The following is a 22836-nucleotide window of genomic DNA, read 5'->3' on the forward strand; positions in this document are numbered from 1 at the left end:
AAGAAATAAGTTATAAGATGAAACCAAGGTAAGACTGAAACATAACCCTCAACCTGAAATTCAGCATATCAAATACAATGAATGTATGCAACTGGACATTATTCTTACCTGTTGGACGTGCTGGGAGTCTGACTTCACTGGCTAGAGGCTTCTGTTACTAAGAAAGCTTGAGACTGCTGTATGTAAATGTAAAGAGCCAACTGAGGTCACAGTCAGAAAAAGACATGAGTGTTTCTCTCTGTCACTTCCCAATTATGCAGTGAGACAAATTAATTGCCCAAAGACTTAATTTCCTTAATAAAGTAGATTATTGATATTTACTTTATTAGGTATTGTGAGCCTTCAATATAAATGATGTCTGTGAAGCCCAAGACTGGGTCAGAATAGGCACTCGTTAGTGCCATCCAGGCACTGGACCCCCCTTCTGTGGCCTGTGGGTATTTACCTCAACATTAAATGAAAAGGAGAAATAGAATTTATCAATTAGATCATTTATTTTTCAATGTACAAATTCTCAGAGCAAAATTGATTTCCGATTAGAATTCCTTGTGATACTTTTTATAATCCACTAAACAAAGACCTTAGAGGAATATCTCAAAGAAGCACAAAACTTAAAAGATATAGGCATTAATAAAAGAGAAAAAAAATAAAGGTGCTGTTTTCCAATAAGCACTGTCAACAACAACCATAGCAAAATGTCAGAGAGCCATGCTATAATGAGACTATAGGAACGTCTTGAAAATTGTCAAGGAAATTGAAAAATTATTTTCCAAATTTCCTTCTGGGCTCACAGCCCAACAGAGATGAGCCTGGGTGGGGGGAGGAGGGAAGACCACCAACAAAAAAATCTAAAGACAAAAACTATTATAAAAAGAACTTCTGTTCCTTTGAAAAATCAGAGTAGGGAGTTTAGGATTTAGGTGGAATATTTCAACACTAATACCAAAAGACTCAAACAGAAAAGACTTTACTTTTGAAGGGAGGAGGGCGTGGGGAACTCTGGCACACCAAAATGTGAGAGATCTAAAAGTGAACTGGTTTGTCAGAGTTTTGCTGGTTGAAATGTCTCTTGCCTTTCTGCATGCTGTCACCCTAGTCCCAGCCCTCATTCACTCACATCTGGATTGCTACAAGAACTGAACCTGCTATTCTAGGACCCAAACTTTTCCTCATTCCAAACCATCCAGCCACCATACTAATAACCTGTAACTCTGTTATTTAATTATGTTACCTATCTGACAAAAAAAACTAAATTGGCTCCCTTTCATAACACATCTCAATTCCCCTGCTTCATTCAAAGCCTTCCATGAAGTGATCGAATCTTCCTACCTCTAGTTTATACGAACCTATTTCTCAACACAAATCCTTCTTCCCAGTTAAACTGTCCTATTCTTCCCATCAAAACAGCACCAATTTTGCATCGCTGTCTTTGCTCATGCCGCTACATCAACTTAGGACAACATCTGTGTTTCTGCTTTTCACCGGTTCATCTGGTCACACGAGCATCGGATAGTACCCAGCTACTGTGTGTTTGGCACCAACCTGGTGCTCGGAATACAAAGATGACTAAGGCCTAGTTCTTGCCTCCGGGGAATGTAATGACAATTAAATGAGTCAGACACAGTTTAGTAACTGCTGTGACACTGTGTACAGGGTTCTATGGAAACACAATAGAGGGAGTGAGTCACCATAAGAGAAGAGAAGAGACAGGGAGAACCTAGTCCAGGAGACTTCACAGAAGAAATGGGATTTGAGTTGAGTCTTGAAGGATGACTCATGGGAGGAGTGGGGACAGGGTAAAGGGGCAACTGCTGTTCAAGATGAAAATGAAAATGCAACCCAGGAAGTACAAGACATTCAGCATAACTGGAGTACAAGAAGCAAAGCGGATAAGGTACACTCGCAAAGGCTTAAACTTCTCCGTAAGTGATGAAGAGCCAAGGATGATTTTTAAGCAGACAGTGACACTATCAGATGAGGCCTTCAGAGGCTTGCTCTGAAAGGACTCTCCCTTCAAAATCAAGAGAGCCCTCCCTACTATCACAATATTCACACTTCCCTCCTTGCTCCACTCCTCACTTCAGGTACCAGAACAATAACACCTGCCATCATGGAACACCTGCTATGTCCCCCGCACTGTGCTAGACACTTCCGACACACCATCTCATTTAATCCTTACATCTCTAAGATAAAGAAACTTACAGTCAGGGAAATTAAGTATCTTGCCCTAATGTCTCAGTCTGTAAGTGGTAGATGGCACTCAAATCTCCCCTCCCAAAATGCCACACATAATCCAACCCTGAACTGCACTCTCCTTGTCCTCTCACTGTTCCTCATGGGTGTCCCCCCTATTTCACCTACCTTGTAAATTGCTGCAGGACCCAATCTCTGCCCAAGGCTGCCATAAATTAGTTGTTGACTTACACCAGGAGTCCTCAAACTTTTTAAACAGGGCCAGTTCCCTGTCCCTCAGACCATTGGAGGGCCAGACTATAGTTTAAAAACAACTATGAACAAATTCCTATGCACACTGCACATATCTTATTTTGAAGTAAAAAAACAAACAGGCAAAAACACCCGTATGTGGCCTGAGGGCAGTAGTTTGAGGACACCTGACAATGAGCAAGTGACTTACCTTGGCTGATGTCCTTAACTCAAATGAAGAAGTTAGACCAGGTGGCCTCTCAGATCGCTTCCATTATCTCCTGCCACACACTCAGTGTTATTAATGCAAACCACAAATGCTGGCATGTAACAGGGCAAGTGGGCTCATCTAGTCTGGGATGCCATGGTCCACCATAATGTAACTTACTTATAGCATATTTATCTATTCAGACATTTATTCAGAACATCTCAACATTTATTCAGAACATCTCTCAAACCAGGAAGCCAAACCTGAGTTAACAGTTTCATCCACAGTGAAGCCTCCCCTGCTTATCTCTGAGGAGGTTTCTTCTAACACAGCCTCCTCTAAGCATGGATATTCCAATATCCGCTTATGAAGACTTGAACTTGAGGCCACTTTACTACCAGATGATTCTGAGAAAATGGGAAGTACCAGGCTTTAGGGAATACAATGAAAGCAATTACCTATGTTAAATGTCAAGTAAACTGAGACAGATAACAAAAAGATCTGTCATATTATACTTTATCTATCAAAAGAATCTTTTCTGAGACTTTTTTCTAAGGGAGAAAATTTTACATGTTATAAAATAGAACAATGTATATTAACAGATATAACCTACTTTGTTTGAAGAGCCCTTGGCTACTTAGATTGCAGTTGATGGACTTTTCCTTTAAAAAAGATGTAAACATGTAGGTGGCTTTTTTGAGGTTTTTTTCCTCCCCCATTAATCACCTTCTCTCACACTCCAGGGAAACCAAGTAGGTGGGCAAAAATTCCGAGCTGTTTTCTGGAAGGTACTTGGAACACCCACAACCACAGACATAAGAAATATTCCAAGTCTACATAAACAGTCTTAGGAGATAATTTGGTTAACAAGAAACATGAGTATAGACAAAATATTTACATATTGAGATATATGAAGATATTACAGAAAAATGGGATATATGTATAAGAACTTGAAATACTTTAAGATGTGTTTTCTAATGATCCACTCACATACCAGACTCCCAAATCACAAAATTCATCATTCTTCACTGAGTATTTTCTAGAGATATAAAAAAATACAGATTTCTGTTATCAAATAACCGCAGAAAAGAAACAAGACCAGACTTAAATATACACTTGCCAAGCAAATTAAAATTATCACAGAGGAGTCTTTATCACAAAAAGCAATGTATTCATTTCGAGCAGACAGATGTAAAGATGTACAAAGTTACAAAGTACTGTAAAATTCAATCACCCCCAATATCCCTATGCTGTAGGTATGAAACACAACAACTGACCAAAAATTTGAATCCACTCAACCACACAATTAGTAGGCAGAAGATAAAATCCTTATATTGCCTCCTTGAGTACACTTCCAAGAATTTACTCCATTTAGAACAGAAATGAAGCAGCCAATAGAGATGAACTTTTAGAAAACTACATCACAGACAAAAAATAAATATCCTCCCCCACGTTAAAAGAGAGAGAATGAGAGGCAGCCTCTTTTTAGAAGGGTCAAATATACTCAATGACATAAACTAACGGTTTATTTTTAGAAAGAGATGAAGTCTGCTATTATTTGCCAAACAAGAGCAAATCCTTCTAGAGATGACTTTCAATTATTATTCAGTTACTTATGTTTTAAAATCCACATAAAAAATACGATATGTTTTGGCCAGGTGCAGTGGCTCACACCTCTAATCCTAGCACTCTGGGAGGCCGAGGTGGGTGTATCGTTCAAGGTCAGGAGTTCGAGACCAGCCTGAGCAAGAACGAGACCCCGTCTCTACTAAAAATAGAAAGAAATTATCTGGACAACTAAAAATATATAGAAAACATTAGCCAGGCATGGTGGCGCATGCCTGTAGTTCCAGCTACTCGGGAGGCTGAGGCAGAAGAATCACTTGAGCCCAGGAGTTTGAGGTTGCTGTGAGCTAGGCTGACACCATGGCACTCTAGCCCAGGCAACAGAATGAGACTCTGTCTCAAAAAAAAAAAAAAAAAAAAAAATGATATGTTTAGTTTAGGATGCATATTTACATAAGAAGAAAAAAAAGAAAATCTTCAATAGAGATTAAATAAGGGTGATATATAATTTCAACTTCCCAAGCCCACCAATTTAGACTACAGTTTAACAACTGTTAAAATTTTTAAATAAATTTCTATATGGTTTGAGATCGTTTAGCGCGTTTCCAGAGAGACAGAAACCCAGTCAAATTGGAGACTGGCCTGCATCATGACATCTTTACCCACTGCAGATGACTGCGGTAAAGACCAAACAAAGTCGCTGGCCACATCAAGAAAGCTACGAGATGGACACCACCATGGCTCTGAAATATAAACAAACATACCTGCCACCACCAAACACCTTTCCTGGGAGAGGATAACGGAGAGAACAAGGTGAGCGCACCGATCTGCGTTTCTCTGAATCTGTCTCTTCTCGGTTCTTGTGGGAAAACAACACTTTAGGAAGCTCAAGACTCAGTCCTTCAAGAGTTTTCCTTATCCCTATGGTTTTTAACATCCTGGAAGGCTGTGAGCTCCCTGTAGGAACAGACTTTCTTATGAAGCTCACAGTCTTGGAAACTTTGCCACAGTAGATGCTCAGTAAATATATGATTATTAATTCTTATATTGGGATTTTTAAATAAAATAGAATTACTCATATATTATAGCTACCAACTAAAGTAAAACACGTGTAGCACTTCTGAGCAGGATGCAAACCCAGAAACAGCTCTCTGTCCTATGAGGTACAAATCTGCATACATAATCTCCTACTTCTGGGCTTTTGGTGTTTGTTTTATAGGCTCAAAAACTGACACAGTGCACAGGGTAGTGGAGAGAGCACAAGACTAGAAGTGGGGAACCTGGTCTTAGGCAATCGCTACCTCCCTGAACCTCAGTTTCCTCATCTGTAAAATGAAAGTGGTTGGTTAAAGGACTTCTGAGGTCTCTGAGGTCCCAGTATGCCACCTCACAGTGCTGGTTAAGCACCAAATGGGTGTTACTGGAGAAATCTGGGAGGGCAGGCAAGATCAATAGGGGGCAAGAGGGTGTGTGAAGTAGTCTTCAAGGATAAAGAGGGTTCAAGTCAGGCCTCGTAAGACGCTGGGACTTGGCCAGTGCACAACAAATACAACAGACTGGTAAGGCCACACAGGGAAGGCGAGAGAGGGAGGAGCCCACATATGGTGACCCTTTAGCATCAGAGAAAAGGAAAAGGAAGCAGAGGGTGGATGGACCACAAGGTAGATGCTGCACTGGCTGCTCTGTGTTCACTATTTCATTTAATCCTTACAAACCCATAAGGGAATCACCATGGTTCACTCTTTATATCTGAGGAAATGAAGGAAACTTATATCCACAGACACCTGACACATGGCAGCAAGCAGCAGAAGCAAGGCTGGCCTGAGATGCACCTGCCCATGTTCTACCCACCACACAGCACTGCCCTTTCATGCCACTAGGCAGTGAGAAAACTGAGGCTTAAAGAGGCTCAGTCACCCTCAGCAAGAACATAGCTGAGAGTCAATTCTCAGTAAATGGTTAAAAACATCTACCACCACATTTCACAACGGTAAAGAGAGAACGTCCAAGGTTCTCACTAGTTGAAGGAATAAGAAGGCAGAAGGGAACCGTGGAGCACAAAGAACAAGGGACCTTGATGAGTCACTCACCTCCTGGCCTGCAGGGAGTTAGGTGGAGAAAATCTCTAAGGTGGTTGTGGGTCTAGGAGTCTATGAAAAAATCAATTTTTATCCTTTAATCAGAGTCCAATATTCTACACTGAGTTTTGTTGTCCAGAGCCAGTTTTGGTATCTAACATAAAGTAGACACTAAATAAATAAAATGTTCAATGTCTTTCAACTAAGAAAACTTCAAGCTGAGAGGAACTTTGGCATAACATTACTTACTTGTGATATACAATCTATTTTATTAAAGAATTTAATAATGTTGAACTCCTAAGCAACCACTCCATTACAATATCAAAACATCTTATTTACCCCTGGTTTGTTTTCAACGTAATCCTACAATATCCGTATCCTGGGGGCTGCAATGTGGCACTGCTGCCAATGGAATACTGAAAATGATCCCCAGATTTTAGGAATGTGTAATAAGCATTAATAGTATCTGTCCCCCAAAATCAGGAATCTTATAGCCACTTTATAGTCTTATAGCCATTTTATAGTAGGAATTTTATTCTGAGAGGCAGAATCACAGGCGATTCAGAGAACGGGCTGTCCTGCCAGGCCCTAGAGTGCACATCCTAGCTCTCCACAGGCAGGCGTGAGGCCTCTCTGCCTTGGCTTCCTCCTCAGTAGGCTGGGAGAGCCTTCTGTCCTCACTAGGTTGTGCTGAGGATTAAACTAACATAAGAAAGACACTAAAGACCACACCTAGCACATATAGTAACTACTCAAAAATGTTATGAAGCACAGATATTAATGATGCTAGTCCTGAAAATATACCCCCAAATCAGCAACTTTAAAATGAAACTGGAGGTGATAAAGCTATTTAGAACAAAAACAAAACTAAATCTGCCTTGGCAGGCAGTGCTGTGAACTGAGGGAGCATTCTGCACAACACTAGTGATGATGCTTAGAAAAAAGCAACACTTGAGCAAAAACTATAGATCCTACCTACCTCACATTTCTTCCCAATAAAAAAATCTATCTTTTACATTGAAGTTTTTAATTCTACAAGATCTTCATAAAATGTGAATGTTCTGATCAGATCCATCACGAATGCAGTGTAGGAACACCAATTCTGTCAGGAGAGCTAATTAGCCTCAGGACCAGACTTTTACCATTCAAGCATCTATTATGCAACTCAGTATTTTTCAAATAATTCATTAGTTTGAAGTGAAAAAAAATTTTAAGTCAAGACCAGCAAAAAAAAAAATAATTAGAATTGAATAGAAAGTAACAGAGTACGATATACGAAATAATGGTTAGACTTGTTTTGAGATACTTGTTATAGCTACATGCATTGACTAGATGATAACATAAAATACATTTCTTATAATCGGCTCCATCAAAAATATCTGGGAAAAACTGATCTCACTATTAAAAAGAGAAGGAAAGCAAGTTTTTAAGCAAACTTTTCAAGTTTTTACATTCAATGCACTGTAAAACTCTAACACAAGAGGTTTGATTTATAGCATTCTTGTCCTATATATTCAAACAAATAAATTCAGAAAGGACTGATCTTTCCTTCCTTGGACAGGAAGCAGAGCTACATAGACCTCCAGCCAACACAAGCAAGAACAGAGTAATCATTGTATGACTCTCATGCCTCATATACCTGTGTTTGCATAGGAAAACCCACATGCTCTTAAGACAATAACTTCTTTCGTTCCCAGCCTCTATGTGTATCCCCTCTAGAAAACATTTGTGTAGGGAGAAGAAAATGCAAATACAGAAAAGGATTCTACTTAAACCAAATAATTCAGTGCACACTCTTGTGCGTTATGAATGAGTAAGACCTCTGTCCTCAAGCTGCCTCTAATTCACTAAGGGATATACACTCAAAAAGCCAAGCAGGCTGTGCTCAAGGTGAGAGAGATAGAGGGACATAAGCAAGATGGATAAAGAAATAAAAAAATGAAGAAAAACAAAGCAACTGAAATTAGCCTTTTATGAACAGAATATCAATTAGCAAAGTTTGTGAGAAACAGGATTGACAAGTGGAAAGTAGGGTACATTTGAAGACGGGAACCTTAAGGAACAGGGATGAAAATGATACAAAAATGGACAGGTAACTAGTCAACACATGCAGGAAAATGACGGGTTTGAGCCGATGGTTACCCTGTTGTACCAGCAATGCAGAACACCTTGAACTGCAACTAGGGGCTGTATATTTTCTCTGGCAGGTAATAAAAGGAATGACTTTTTGTTTTAATCAGAGAGACTAGCAGGAATCTATGGATACCAAAAATCTGAACATGGCTTGTTTTCTGACATAAACCCATGTTTATGGCTCTTCTTGAGATCATCCTGAACATGGGTCCCTGCACCTGTCTCCCATTCACTGGACACACAAGATACTGACCAGAAAAGAGTCTGCTCTCTCAGACACAAGATCCCTGTGATGGTAAGTTGGTTTGAAACTTCTGCCAAGCTTCAGTTCTCACTTAAAAATGCATAGCCTCAGGATACTTCTGGCTTCTCTCCCATTGGGCTCTAGTTAAAACTGAAGAGACGTACAACTTCTGCTAGGCATCCACAGGTTCTTTTAAACAACCATTCCAGTATGGAATAGAGGCTGATACCCCTTGGGAAAAAACAGCTTATGCTCTCCAACTCAATAAACCAGAGACTCAGTAACAATTTCAACTGTCTATTGCTACACAAGCTACTCCAAAGCTCAGTGGCTTAAAAGAACCATGATTTTGAGAGTCGGAAAATTGGGAAGGGCTCAGCTGGGTGATTTTTCACTCTACATGGTACTGACTGAATTCACCTGGTGGTATTCAGCTGGCAGCTTGGCTGGTCATGCCTGGTACTGTGGTGGGGATGGATGAAAGGCTGGACACAGTGGGGAATACACCCCAGAGTGTCTGCCCATGTGCTTTCAAGCACGGCAGTCTCAGGGTGGTTGGATTTCTAGATGGCAGCTCAGGTTCCAAAAGACCAAGGAGGAAGCTGCTAATCCTCCCAAAGGCTAAACCTGGAACTGCCATATCATCAGATCTGCTATCCCATATTGGTTAAAGCAGTCACAAGCCAGTCCACATACAAAGGGAGTGTCACAGCATTTGTGGTCATCTTTAATCCATCAGTACAACCAAAATCAGAGTTGTATCTTAGGTAGCCATGATTTGCTAACTACTGAATACTGAAAATTAAAAAGCTCAGATTTAAAAAATTCATTTGAAAGGAGAGGGAGAAAGGTAGTTTCCAGAGCCATAGATATTCTCATAAACTGTTACTCAGAGTTTAAGACTGAAAACACCTAAAGGCCTTAAAAATATGCACATGTCTTTTAATTCAATAATTCCATCTTTAAGAATTTAATCTAAGAGGCTGGGCATGGTGGCTCACCCCTGTAATCCTAGCATTCTGGGATGCCAAGGCAGGAAGACTGCTTGAGCTCAGGAGTTAGACACCAGCCTGAGCAAGACGGCAACCCTGGTCTCCACAAAAAAAAAAAAATAGAAAAATTAGCCCGGGGTGGTGGTGCGCACCGCACCTATAGTCCCAGCTACTCGGGAGGCTGAGGCAGGAAGATGTTGCTGTGAGCTACCATGACGTCACTGCACCCTACCCGGGGTGAGAGAGCGAGATTTTGTCTCAAAAAAAAAAAAAGAATTTAATGTAAGTAAACAACCAGAAAGGTAGACAGAGTTAGGTAAATATGTCAAAGAACTATTTACAATAATCATAATGTAGAAGTAATCTATATTTCTAATAAGGGATGGGTTAAATATATATAAACAAAAGAATCTTTTAAAAGAAGACTAAATAATAAAGTTCACATTGAGAGTAAATGGGTAATAAAACCCTATGCAGTATGATCAACAGCAACTTTGAAATCTGGTTGATAAAGATCATTGGTAGATAATATTATATTGAGTGGGAACAGTATTTTTAGCACATAAAATGCTGAGTATATTATGTAAGGAGACTGAATTCAAAAACATAATGCACACAAACACATGTAAAATATGCTACCCAGTACAGACTTGATTTACTATTGATACTACCCAAACTGCTCCTATTACATCTAGGTTAAAAAATAAACACCACAACTGACACACAAAAAAAGAAAGTCGAGAAATGATTTTGTTGTTAATTTGGTAAGAATGGGAGATTATGGTGTTTAAGAAGGTAAGAAACAAATTCCGTCACCAAGAAACAAAACAAAGATAATCAAATCCCAAACTGGAAAAAACAGCAAAAAAAATCAAGAACATAGCTAATGTAACCTATTTAGATAAACTTAAGAAGTTAGATTTCTTTTATCACAATTATACAAATATTTAGGAAGACTTCTGTCATAACTTATTCTAATACCATAATTACAATCAGACCAGTATTAAGACCTTTACGTTTCTATACATCTTCTCTACCTCTTGGGGTGGTTTAGATGCCACCAAGAAAAATACCACGAGGATACTCACTGCCGATACCCAAGAGCAGTTGCATATAAGAAATACGGAGATTTAGTAAGGAAACATGAAGAACTTACTCTAAATTTAGTTTAATAAGGGCTGGAAAGCAGACTAGAAATATCAGCAAACAATGACGGAGATACAAAGAAATTTAAGATATAGTCCCTGACTACCATGTCTCCAGTTGGAGAGACAATATATACACCTAAAAGTTAATACAAGGTAGCACTTGGTTAAGATTCCAAATGGGGAAAGTGGCACCTGGTATTTCAGAGATGGCTTTGGCTTCCTGTGTACAACAGAGTGGAAGGGAAACAGAGTATACAGACAAGAGACAATTTAGAGAACTAACTACACATTTAAGGGTGAGGTATAAGGCAAGGATTCTCAACCCAACAGACTCATGCCTCCTTCTATAATAAGTATTTCATAATACCTCCCATTTACCCTCCCAGAATGAAACTCATAAATTATATAATCTACAACATATGTAACTTCCACGTGGGGTATGCATGTAGCTCTAACTGTAATATAACAGGCATTTCAACAAGTAAAGGTAATAGCTTGGAGGTTACTACACTAGAACTGCATATCAAAGCCATTCATAGACTCTTGTACCTACTTATTTACATGTTCATATTTTTAAAAACACCGTTAGATATCACTCTGTACAAGGCATACGAAGGGACAGAAGTACACCTTGGTGGACACTGCAATAAAAATCAGTGTTAGAAAAGTAAAAACAGAACAGATTTACCTGTATGTTGTAAGATAAAGAGAAATATCACTTGAACTGAGTAGGTATAACATGTCAGGACAAATTACAGTGAAGTAAAGAACATGAGGACAACGATGTATCTCTGCCAGCTTTATTGGCATGTTTCCTTGTAAAATGTTTACTTACTCTTACTGATTTCATTGCTCCATAAGGAAAAACAGGGTAGACACATTAGTAGCAATTCATGTTTAGGAAAAGCTGTGAAAGCAAATTTCAAATTTTCAACTGGATATTATCAACACTTTTCTTTACATTTGATATTTTAGGCCAGGCGCACTGGCTCATGTCTGTAATCCCAGCACTTTGGGAAGACAAGTTAGGAGGGATTGCTTGGGGCCAGGAGTTTGGGACTAGCTTGGGCAAAATAGTGAGACTCCATCTCTACAAAAAATAGAAAAATGAGGCCTGGTAGCACGTGCCTGTAGTCCCAGCTACTTGGGAGGCTGAGGCAGGAGGATCGTTTGAGCCCAGGAGTTTGAGGTTGCAGTGAGCTATGATATCACTGTGCTCTAGCCTAAGCAACAGAGCAAGATCCTGTCTCAAAAAAAAAAAAAAAAAAAAAATTGTATTTTAGAAAAAAGAGGCTAACTAAGAATATATGTATGGCCAGGCGTGGTGGCTCAAGCCTATAATCCTAGCACTCTGGGAGGCCCAGGCGGGAGGATCACTCACGGTCAGGAATTCGAGACCAGCCTGAGCAAGAGCGAGACCCCATCTCTACTAAAAATAGAAAGAAATTAATTGGCCAACTAAAATTATATAGAAAAAATGAGCCAGCATGGTGGCACGTGCCTGTAGTCCCAGCTACGCAGGAGACTAAGGCAAGGGGATCGCCTGAGCCCAGGAATTGGAGGTTGCTATGAGCTAAGCTGATGCCATGGCACTCTAGCCCCGGCGACAGAAGTGAGACTCTGTCTCAAAAAAAAAAAAAAAAAAAAAAGAATATACAAATTCATATACAGATTCACTCTGGCTGCTAGAAAAGCAGAAGGATTTACACACGTGTTATATGAGCAACTGGAACACCACGAGAGACATGCTGGCAGAGGTGTGGCTTTCCTAATTGGTGAACTAACTCTTGGTAAGGTCAAAAATATTTATTTACATGGTGATTGTATTCATGGGAAATTATGTCTAATAAAGTTATGCAAAAAAAAAAATCTTTGTTTACGTGTAAAAACAAAGTTATGTTCTAGGCACAGATATTTATAATCGGTTTTTTTAATAGCACAAATGTCCCATGAGAAATCTAAGAGTTGGGAAGGATTTGGGCAGTTCTTTGTTGTACAAGACTGCATGCCCTCCGCCCCCCTTCATTAAATGCCCCTAAGGGGACAGTACCACACTCCTTTGAGAACCACTTCTGTAAGGTTTACAGACAAATGACACATGGGGCCTATGTATTCCCAAAACTTAAAAGACTCATATCTATCATATTTTATATTGTACAAGACAACAACAGTTCAACAAAGTCCCATAGATTTTTCCACTCTTTGTTCTAAGACTTTTAAATTCAATCCCTTCTCAGCTTATAAATACAATTTCAAAGTGTGTTAGACACTATTAAAGAGAAGGAGAGGCTGGGAGTGGTGGCTCACGCCTGTAATCCTAGCACTCTGGGAGGCTGAGGCAGGAGGATCACTCAAGGTCAGGAGTTCAAAACCAGCTTGAGCAAGAGCAAGACCCCGTCTCTACTATAAATAGAAATTATTGCACAGCAAGAGCATTCCTGAAAAATATAAAAAAGAAAAAAGAAAAAAATAAAATAAAATAAAAAATAAAAAATAAAAAAAAAAAAGAAATTAATTGGCCAACTAATATATATAGAAAAAAAAATTAGCCAGGCATGGTGGCTGGTGGCTGGTGTAGTAGTCCCAGCTACTCGGGAGGCTGAGGCAGCAGGATTGCTTGAGCCCAGGAGTTTGAGGTTGCTGTTAGCTAGGCTGACACCATGGCACTCACTCTAGCCTGGGCAACAAAGCAAGACTATCTCAAAAAAAAAAAAAAAAAAAAAGGGAAGGAGAAAAAAGAGCTTAAAGTACATGACCCACAGAAATAATATAAAAACTATAAAGACTGGCCTAAAACATCTCAGGAGCTTGAGAAATTTGCCAAACTTTGTAATCAAGAGTGATTCAGTCAGAAGACCAAAACATAACTCAGGTCCCTCTATCAATGCTTCCTGAAGCTGCCACTGGCTCAGTCCGCTTTGCTTTTTAAGGAAATAAATGTATTAATCAAATCCTCAGTGAATTTTATGAATAGCAATGTTGTGATGTTCCAAATGACCACTTACTGTGTCAAACAATAGGAACAGCAACTAATCTGGTAGCTAATTTTACCGAAGAGGTGAATAATACTTGTACATTACTAAATTTTAGAGCTATTTTAATTCACTAAAACCTGTATCCAAAACATATCATAAAATGGTTTCATAGCAAAAGAAGTTAGAAACTAAGCTGGAAGAAGTATTGTATTAATACCATACCACTTTACAGAAAAAAAAAAAAACTGAAGTGGCTTATAAAAATAAATATTATGCAACAGAATTAAAAATAGCCTCCACAATTATAAAAGAAATAGAACTTAAAAACATTTCTCTCATCTATCAAACTACCAAACCTCTGTCAAATCATAGCACTTAAGGAGAATGTTTAAACAGATATTTATATATTGTTCTAATCAAAAGAAAAAATAAGTAAAGAGCTAAGTATTGGTAAAGAGAAATAAAACTCATTTACAGATGATTGCCTACATATATTAATAAAACCTAAAAGGATCTAAAGACAAATTATTAGAATAAGAGAATTAAGCAAGTGATCAACATATAATACAAAAAACAGTTACATTCTTATACTCCAGTAACAAAGACTTAGAAAGTGTAATTCAGAAAAAAATTACAATAATAAAATAGCAATGAAAAAAAAAATATATCCAGGAACAAATCCAACAGAAAAACAAAAAGGCTTATGAGGAAAAAATTATTAAACATTACTGGAATTCATTAGAGAAGACCTAAATTATGCCATGTCCATGGACAGAAAGACTCAATAATGGCAAGATGTCAATTCAACCCAAATGGATGTACAATGTGATACGATTTCAATCAAGATATAAACAGTGGTTACTGAGGAACCTGATGACCTGATTCTAAAATTTACATGGAAGAGCAAAGGCCTAAACATAGCTATTTCTAAAATAGGAAAACACATTTGAAAAGAAATTATCCTAGCAGATAAACACAAGCCACATAAATCAACCCCATATAAACTTAAATGTAAAAGGCAAAACTTTACAAAATCCTTAAAATATAGGGGATGATTTCTTATATAAGACCCCAAAGAGCTAACTACCAGAAAAAATACTGATAAGTTTGATCTCATTAAAATTAAGAAATTCTGTCCAAAAGATATCACAGATATCACAGAGAAAATAAAAAGGCAAACTGCACACTGGGTACATAGGAAAACATATAACTGATAAAAGATCAGTATCCAGAATACATGAAGAATTCTATAAATCATTAATAAACATGGGGGAAAAACATAAAGAGACATTTTGTAGGAGAGAAAATATGAAAGATCAATAAACACATGAAAGCATAGTATCCTTTATAAATAAAAGCACTAAGATACAATTTTATACCACCAAATGATCAAAATTTAAGAGTTCTCACAATACCAAATGTGGATCAACGAGCCTATGAACACTGCTAGTGAGCATCTAAACTGGCACGACCACTCTAGAAAGCAATTTGCATTATTTCATAACATTGGAAAAACTCATATTATGATCCAGCAACCCAGTTAGATAGGTTCACATAAGCATCAGGAGACATGAGCGTGAGTGCTCATGGCAGCATTAGTCATAAAACAACAAAAAAAGTCCACCAGCAGGATAATCAATAACTTAACTGTAGTATAATCTTATTAAGTACACAGGAATGAAAATGCATGAACCACAGCTACACTTTAGAAATGCAGTATGAAGTAAAAAATAAAAGCAAGTTGCCAATTACTATATATAGGATACCATTTTCATAAAACTCAAGAACAAGCAGTACATTGTTTAGGGATGATAAAACTATTTTTTTTTAAAAGCAAAAGATTAAAACACAAAATCCATGGCAGTGGATACCTGGGGTAGAGTAGGATGGGAAGAAATGTTCCTGAAGTTATTCATCTACTTCCAAAGTAAGATTTTACTTCTTTCAGTATCTCTGCGCACTAATACAGAATATCTGCTGCATGATTATCTATTTTACCTTGTTTTGACCTATAAGTACAAAACAACAATTCACACTAATCAACAATTGGCCATTAAAAAAAAAATACCAAAAATGATTCAATTTGTTACTGTGAGCACTTGATAACCATTAGCCTAGGAGACAATAGGATTTCGTCCCTGAGGAATAATCCCTGGATTCCTTGGCAATCAGTATTATGAATTTACAAGGCAAGAAGTGTTCCACTGTAATAACCTTCTACTGACATGAAGAAGGTGGCTTCAGTGACCCTTAACTTTTTTTTTAAGGACCTAAACACCACCTTCATAGGACTTTATAGTAAGTAAAACAGAAACTCTTAAAACTCTGAAACTCAGTCTGAGAAACTCTGCTATCCTAAAAAAAGAAAAGTATTTAACTTGGCACTGTGGATCCTCGAAAGGAAGACGAGGCTTCTTAAAAAGAAACAATTTTATGGTTGGTTTCAGCTATTTTCCTGTTCTTAAAAGAAAGTTCAACAGAAGAAGCAGGCAGGTCTTCTATCATTACTGTCCACAACGAGGGTGTCTTAAATCTTGAGAAAACAGCTCTGTGGCCTTTCTCCAAAGATTAGCGAACACAGTTCTTTTAAACACTCTTCCAAAGCCATGGTCTGGACATATGTGTTGAATTTAGCCTTATGCTTTGCTATCAGTTTAGAATTGACTCTTCTGATTCACCAACATAACCAAAGAATACTCGAATTTCACAAGTCAAGTACCCTACTCTAAAGTACTGACCTAATGGTTTAAAACATGGCTCCTGTCCTCAATAAGCACATATGGAAAAAACCGATGATATATTTCACAGCGATTCCCAAAGAAGACGATATGCTCAAGTACCAATGAATGATAAAATAACCACTGGTGTATAACACTTCTAGAATGCGGGGAAGAATTTACAGAGATGGCAATTTCCTACCAAAAGGATAATTAAGCCCAGAGGACAACATGATTTATTTTGGGCAAAGGGCTCTGTGTAAATAATGAGAATGAGTTTAAGAAAAAAAAAAAAAAAGATGTCAATTCAAGAAGACCACAGTCTTTTAGAAAGCAAAAACCCTACAGGCAAAAGTAATCATTTATAACTGTTTATAGGCATCCTCAAAATTGAGCGATTAAAAATTCCTAAAAGCACTAATGTACTAAGGTTTTAAAAAAAAAAACTGGACAGGAAGAACGTTGTGGTAAGTACGTAGGCACGTAAAGTACAGAGAGAAAAAAACACAGACAGCACAGAAATTATCTGCTTCTGAGAACAATAACAGAATAATTCCTAATTCAAAAAGTATCTCAAATGAAAGGCTTTAACAGGCCAGATTCCTAACAAAACTATTCATAGGTGTTAGAAATGACACTGCCTTTTTATAAAAAACAATCAAACAAAAATAAAAAACGAACTAATACCTCTAGAGAAACAGAAATGCTTTTCTCTTAGAACAAGTAAATTTTTATTATTAGAAGTCAACCACTATTCCTTTTCTTCTTTTAAACATTTATGTAACACTCTATTTGTAGTTCCAAATAGTGTTACTATAATTTAATTAACCATCCACTTAAATTCTTAGAATAAATCTACTAAAATTCATCCTTTCAATGAAATAAAAGTTCCTATAAATGAACTTTATCCATTTATGTAGATGAAATCAATTTATCAAGTGACTATTGTGCAAATTTTTAGTCTTTAGTAATTTTATCACCACTATCTGTAAAAATAGTAAAGCATTTAATCAAATATGATAGAAGCCCCTATCTTTTATCTGTGATTCTAAGTTCAAAAAGTTCAAACAGTAGATTTTCATGTCTGACAACAAAACACAACCCAGTATGAGGCTATTATAGCCTTTAATCAGCCTATTTCATGTGAATACATTTCAGTATAGATACAAGGGAGGTGTTGTGGGTGGGTAGGGCCAGGTGTACTGCTGAGTGTGTTACATTACATTCATTTTTACTAAATTTACTATGATTTCATAAGTACCTCACTCCAAGTTGCTGACTTAAATAATGGTTAAAATGGTTCCTGCCCTCCATGAGTTCACACTGAAGAAAAAGATAAGCACACAATTAAAAAGAATCCAGAGTGAGACCGTATGTTCAGGTCACCAATAAGTGGTATAAACAGTAAGCACTGTTTTATCACTTCTGGAATTCTCATTTCTGAAGTGCATCTGGATTTTAAAACAGCTGTGATTCACCCGTCACAGCTGAGGGTAAACATGATTAGTATTGCCAGGTAAATCAAGACAAGGCTCCTGGGTGGGACGTGCTCCTCCAAGACAGATCTGATGTGAGGCCCACCGCGTAAGTTTGCAACATCAACACAGGACCGTGGGATCTCAGTGTCACGAGGACCAAGGGTGTGAAAACTGAAAAAGCCAAAGAATAATATGAATTCTGCAAAGGTAGGGAGTGAAGGCTGCACAGGGAGAAGAGCAAGTTGAGTATGCACCTGTTTACTTCCGAGGCTCTTTTCCTGAAGAGCTAGAGGTTGAGAGGGTCCACAGCGAACATGGCTGCTATTTTTTCTAGACCCACTTCCCAAAACTGCTAGCCACAGAATGGATTATTCCTCCAAAGAAGGCTCCCCAGAAAGACCAAAACTTGGGATTCTGCAGTACAAAAGCTTGCAAGAACAACGTAAGAGTAGAAGTGTTGGCATGACAGAGCTGTCTGCCAAAATCCATTCTGTCACTGCAATAGTGACAGAATGGCTGGAAACGAGGCTGCCCAGCTAGACTCCGTTCCCCAGCATCTACTGTGTACATGAGGCGGCTGAGTGACTATGCTCTCTCCGGTGCAGATGAGGTATGCCACTTTCAGGTGTTAAGATCTTCAGGTCTTATATTTAGGCACACACTCCTCAACAGTTTCTTCCCACTTGCAACACAGCTTCGACTATGCACATAAGGAAGACACCCTAAGGAATGGTAGATTATTGTTGCGAAAGGCTCGTGCGTTCCAGAACATCTGTGGAGCAGAACTACCCTGCAGCCCTGACCCACTTACCTCAGGACTATTACATGAAAGAGAAACAAACTTCAATGTTTTTAAAACTACTTTAGTGCTGGGGCTCTTTGGTACAGTGGTTTAGTCTTCATCTAACAATACTGGTGAGGAAATACCATGTACTAGTTACTCCACCATTCCACACATCCAATTTCAAAAACCCTATCTAAAAAGTAAACTCCATCTTGGAAAAACCTAAACAAAATTCCCAGTTCTCATGCTCATCTGCATTCTGTGGTCACAGCCTTGTAGAACTAGAAATTCATCCATTCAATAAACTTTTTTTTTTTTTTTTTGAGACAGAGTCTTGCTTTGTTGCCTAGGCTAGAGTGAGTGCCGTGGCGTCAGCCTAGCTCACAGCAACCTCAAACTCCTGGGCTCAAGCGATCCTCCTGCCTCAGCCTCCCGAGTAGCTGGGACTACAGGCACGAGCCACCATGCCCGGCTGATTTTTATATTATATATATTAGTTGGCCAATTAATTTCTTTCTATTTTTATGATAGAGACGGGGTCTCGCTCGGGCTGGTTTTAAACTCCTGACCTTGAGCAATCCGCCCGCCTCGGCCTCCCAGAGTGCTAGGATTACAGGCGTGAGCCACCGCGCCCGGCCATTCAATAAACTTCTGTGAGCACCTACTAACATATAAAAGGTAGTATGCTATACGCCATATAAAAGATATTCTGCTATACACTTTCAGGAATACAAAAGTCAATGGGAGGGGAAAAAAGCTGATGAAACCCTCCCTGGGTCAGGGCCTCTGGACTACATGCTTTTTACCAAGAACTTAAACTCAAGGTCTTCTGCTCTGTCCTATCTCCAGAACTTGGCAGTGCCTTTTGGATAATAGGCACTCAATATATATTTGTTAGATGAATGAATTTTTCTTGTCCTCCATGAACTCATCTAATGGAGGAAAGAGAAAATAATACAATATAGTACCCCTCACATCATAGGCATGCAATAGCTTATTGGACTTCAGAAATGAATGGATGTATGAGGCCGGGCGCTGTGGCTCACGCCTGTAATCCTAGCTCTTGGGAGGCCGAGGCGGGCGGATTGCTCAAGGTCAGGAGTTCAAAACCAGCCTGAGCAAGAGCGAGACCCCGTCTCTACTATAAATAGAAAGAAATTAATTGGCCAACTGATATATATATAAAAAAAAAATTAGCCGGGCATGGTGGCACATGCCTGTAGTCCCAGCTACCCGGGAGGCTGAGGCAGAAGGATCACTCGAGCCCAGGAGTTTGAGGTTGCTGTGAGCTAGGCTGACGCCACGGCACTCACTCTAGCCTGGGCAACAAAGCGAGACTCTGTCTCAAAAAAAAAAAAAAAAAAAAAGAAATGAATGGATGTATGAACATCAAACAACACGATGGCAAGTGCTATAGAGGGGCTGGAAGAATTAGAATGAGGAATTGGAATTTGCCATGAGTTCTGAAGGATGATTAGGAGGCAGCCAAACAAACAAACAAACAAACAGAAAAGGAATCAAGAAAACATGTAGCAGCCATGCGGTGTGAACTTGTTCACCATGAACAGTTTACTATGACTGAACTATGGCCAGAAGAATACAATGCACAGAACTTGCACTCCTTTGATATGAATTCTATTGCTTCCATTAAGTAAGCCTGGCACTGTTCACTTTAGCATTCACATCACCCCACTTGCTTAACACGAACTGCTATGAAACCAGAGCTCCCCTTCTTTAACTCCCAGATTTAATTTTCATTTTTTAACCTAAAATCAGGATTTATTTGACTAGTTCAGGCAAGTCCCCTATCATATAAGCAAAGAGTCTCAAGGTCAGAAGGAATCTTACAGGTCACCAGATTAATGTTCTGGGAAGTCATTTATTTTGATCAGCTACAATTACATCTCCTCTGCAATCACATGGAATTTCTATCTTTCTCTCATGGCACTTTGCATTTTGTCTCTCTGTATTCGTTGACATATACATCCTTGCTCTTCCACTGGACTGCATGCTCTTTAAGTGCACCCTACATTCTTCTTTATCTCATATTCTTCCAATGCTCAATAATCAAAGGCGCTGCATTAAGGCCCCTTTTAACCCAACCCCAGCGGCTCTAGCAGTCTGTGTCCAGTCCCCTCGCATGCTCGTCCCTGGGTACAGCCTCACTGTCACTGTCAGTCAAGACGAGGTGCTGCAGCCTCTTCCCTACACAAGCCTGCCACAGGCAGAGCCTCCTTCCTGCTCTTAACACCGATGATGCCCCATTGTATCTTTTGTTCACATCCATTCCTGTTTTACGGATTAGGGTTTAATACCCCCAAATCTTTAAAAAAAAAAAAATGGAACAAGTTCCAAATAAACAATGTCATTTATAAACTACAAAATGTCTATATTTTAGAAATTGTCAGATTTCCCTACAGATGTTTCAAGGCTACAATCATCGGTGGCCTTTCCTGTCCCATCTTTTGTTCCTCTGACAAGGTTCGTGTGCTTCCTTCAGACTTCCTCTTTGAACAGCCACACACTTGGGTGTTCAAACTCCCATGTGTCCATTATTCTTCATAAAAGGGACCTGAGGAAGTAACCAGGCGGTTGAACACAAAATGATGTATGAACAAAAACAGCTGTGTGTTAGCAGGAGGGACAAAAAGACAGCAGGGATCTAGGCAAGGCTGGGAATTTCAAAAACAAGTTCTCTTTAGTCAGGCATGGTTAAAAGCCTGCAGATTCCTAGCAAGTTGCCCATTTCATAACTGAAAATCTCTAGAGATGTGAATAAGTCTATTTTTAGTTACTTCCGGAGTCTCATCCCCAATACCACTCTTATCGATGGCCGCCCTCAAGGGAACAGAGTTGCCTCTCCTCTCACAGAAATGTCAATACCAACTCAAAAGGTTTCACTACAAATTTAATACCTATGCTATTTCCCAATCCAAAAAGCAGATACCCCCTCCCTTCCCCAAGGGGCTCTGAAAAGAAAAACAGAGGAAAGCACAGATACAGACTCCCAAGAACACTCAAAAGGCAGCACGGAAAACAAGTCAATACACTCCAAACATCTGGAAAGTATGTTAATTTCCACAATCAGTCCATCTTTTGTCTGTGCCAGGACACAAGAGTTTTAAAGTAGACATACGTTTAAAACCAAAATCTTACTACAATGACTACAAAACTGAATGATCTCCAATCCATCAGGAGTCAATACTAAGTTATTTGTTGGTGTGTGGCAAAAATGCTGAAAAAAAAACAAAAAACAATAAACAAACCAGCTTGAGCTTCTAAAGCAATCCCAAAAAAGTAAACAAATTTTATTACAGCTGCATTACAGATGTTCCCACAAACTTTCATAATCTGTAGAATTTTAAGAATTTACAGTCTCTAATAGACTTTCTATCCCATGAACTTATCTAAAATACTCACCATAAATTCAAAAGTATGTGCAGAGCTGCTCCAAAAGTTAATCCAAGACACTCAAGCCCACTGAACATGACCCTTTTCCCATGGAGAGGCACGCACATGACCAAAGCAATTAAAGCACACTGCTGCTCTTTTGGTTTCTGAAAGAGCAATTTTCACCTGTAGTCCTTTGCTTCTTCCCATCTCCAAAAAGAAAACATAATTTCAATGAAAATTCCAGGATGCTCATCTCTATTTAGCATTAAAAAAAAAAAATCTAAAAACGTAGTAACATCAAAACAGGTGCTGTCATCAGTCCTATCAGAATAAGGTATATGAGCAGTAGAAAGCACTGAAGAACAGCAGCACAGATGTTTATTTTGGGTTAAACTGCTAACCCAAGGTAACCAAGGCAACCACACCTACTTTAACTTCTTTGGTAAGAGATTAAATTAAACCAGGGCCCATCCCTAAAATATGTTTTTATAGCTTAAACTTTCCTAAGTTTCTTTCCAACTCCAAAATTTGATGATTTTATTATTCTAGTTAGCCACGTATTTTTAAAAGTCTAGTGGATGTCAACATTCCAGAAAACTGAGTCTAAATGTTGTAAGGAATAGGTTCAGAAAGCTTAAACTCAGTATCTTGATCTAATCATCTCACATTGCCAAATTACTATAATTTATTCCTTAC

General features: G+C 38.6%; 1 protein-coding gene across 1 annotated transcript in view; it reads right to left on the reverse strand.

Moving 5' to 3' along the window:
* Positions 1-22836, reverse strand: part of LAMC1 (laminin subunit gamma 1) — a 127150-nt gene that overhangs the window by 91595 nt on the left and 12719 nt on the right. The gene's annotated exons all lie outside the window — the stretch shown is intronic.

The sequence above is a fragment of the Microcebus murinus genome, chromosome 23 (genome assembly GCF_040939455.1).
Source record: "Microcebus murinus isolate Inina chromosome 23, M.murinus_Inina_mat1.0, whole genome shotgun sequence".
Taxonomy (NCBI): Eukaryota; Metazoa; Chordata; class Mammalia; order Primates; family Cheirogaleidae; genus Microcebus; species Microcebus murinus.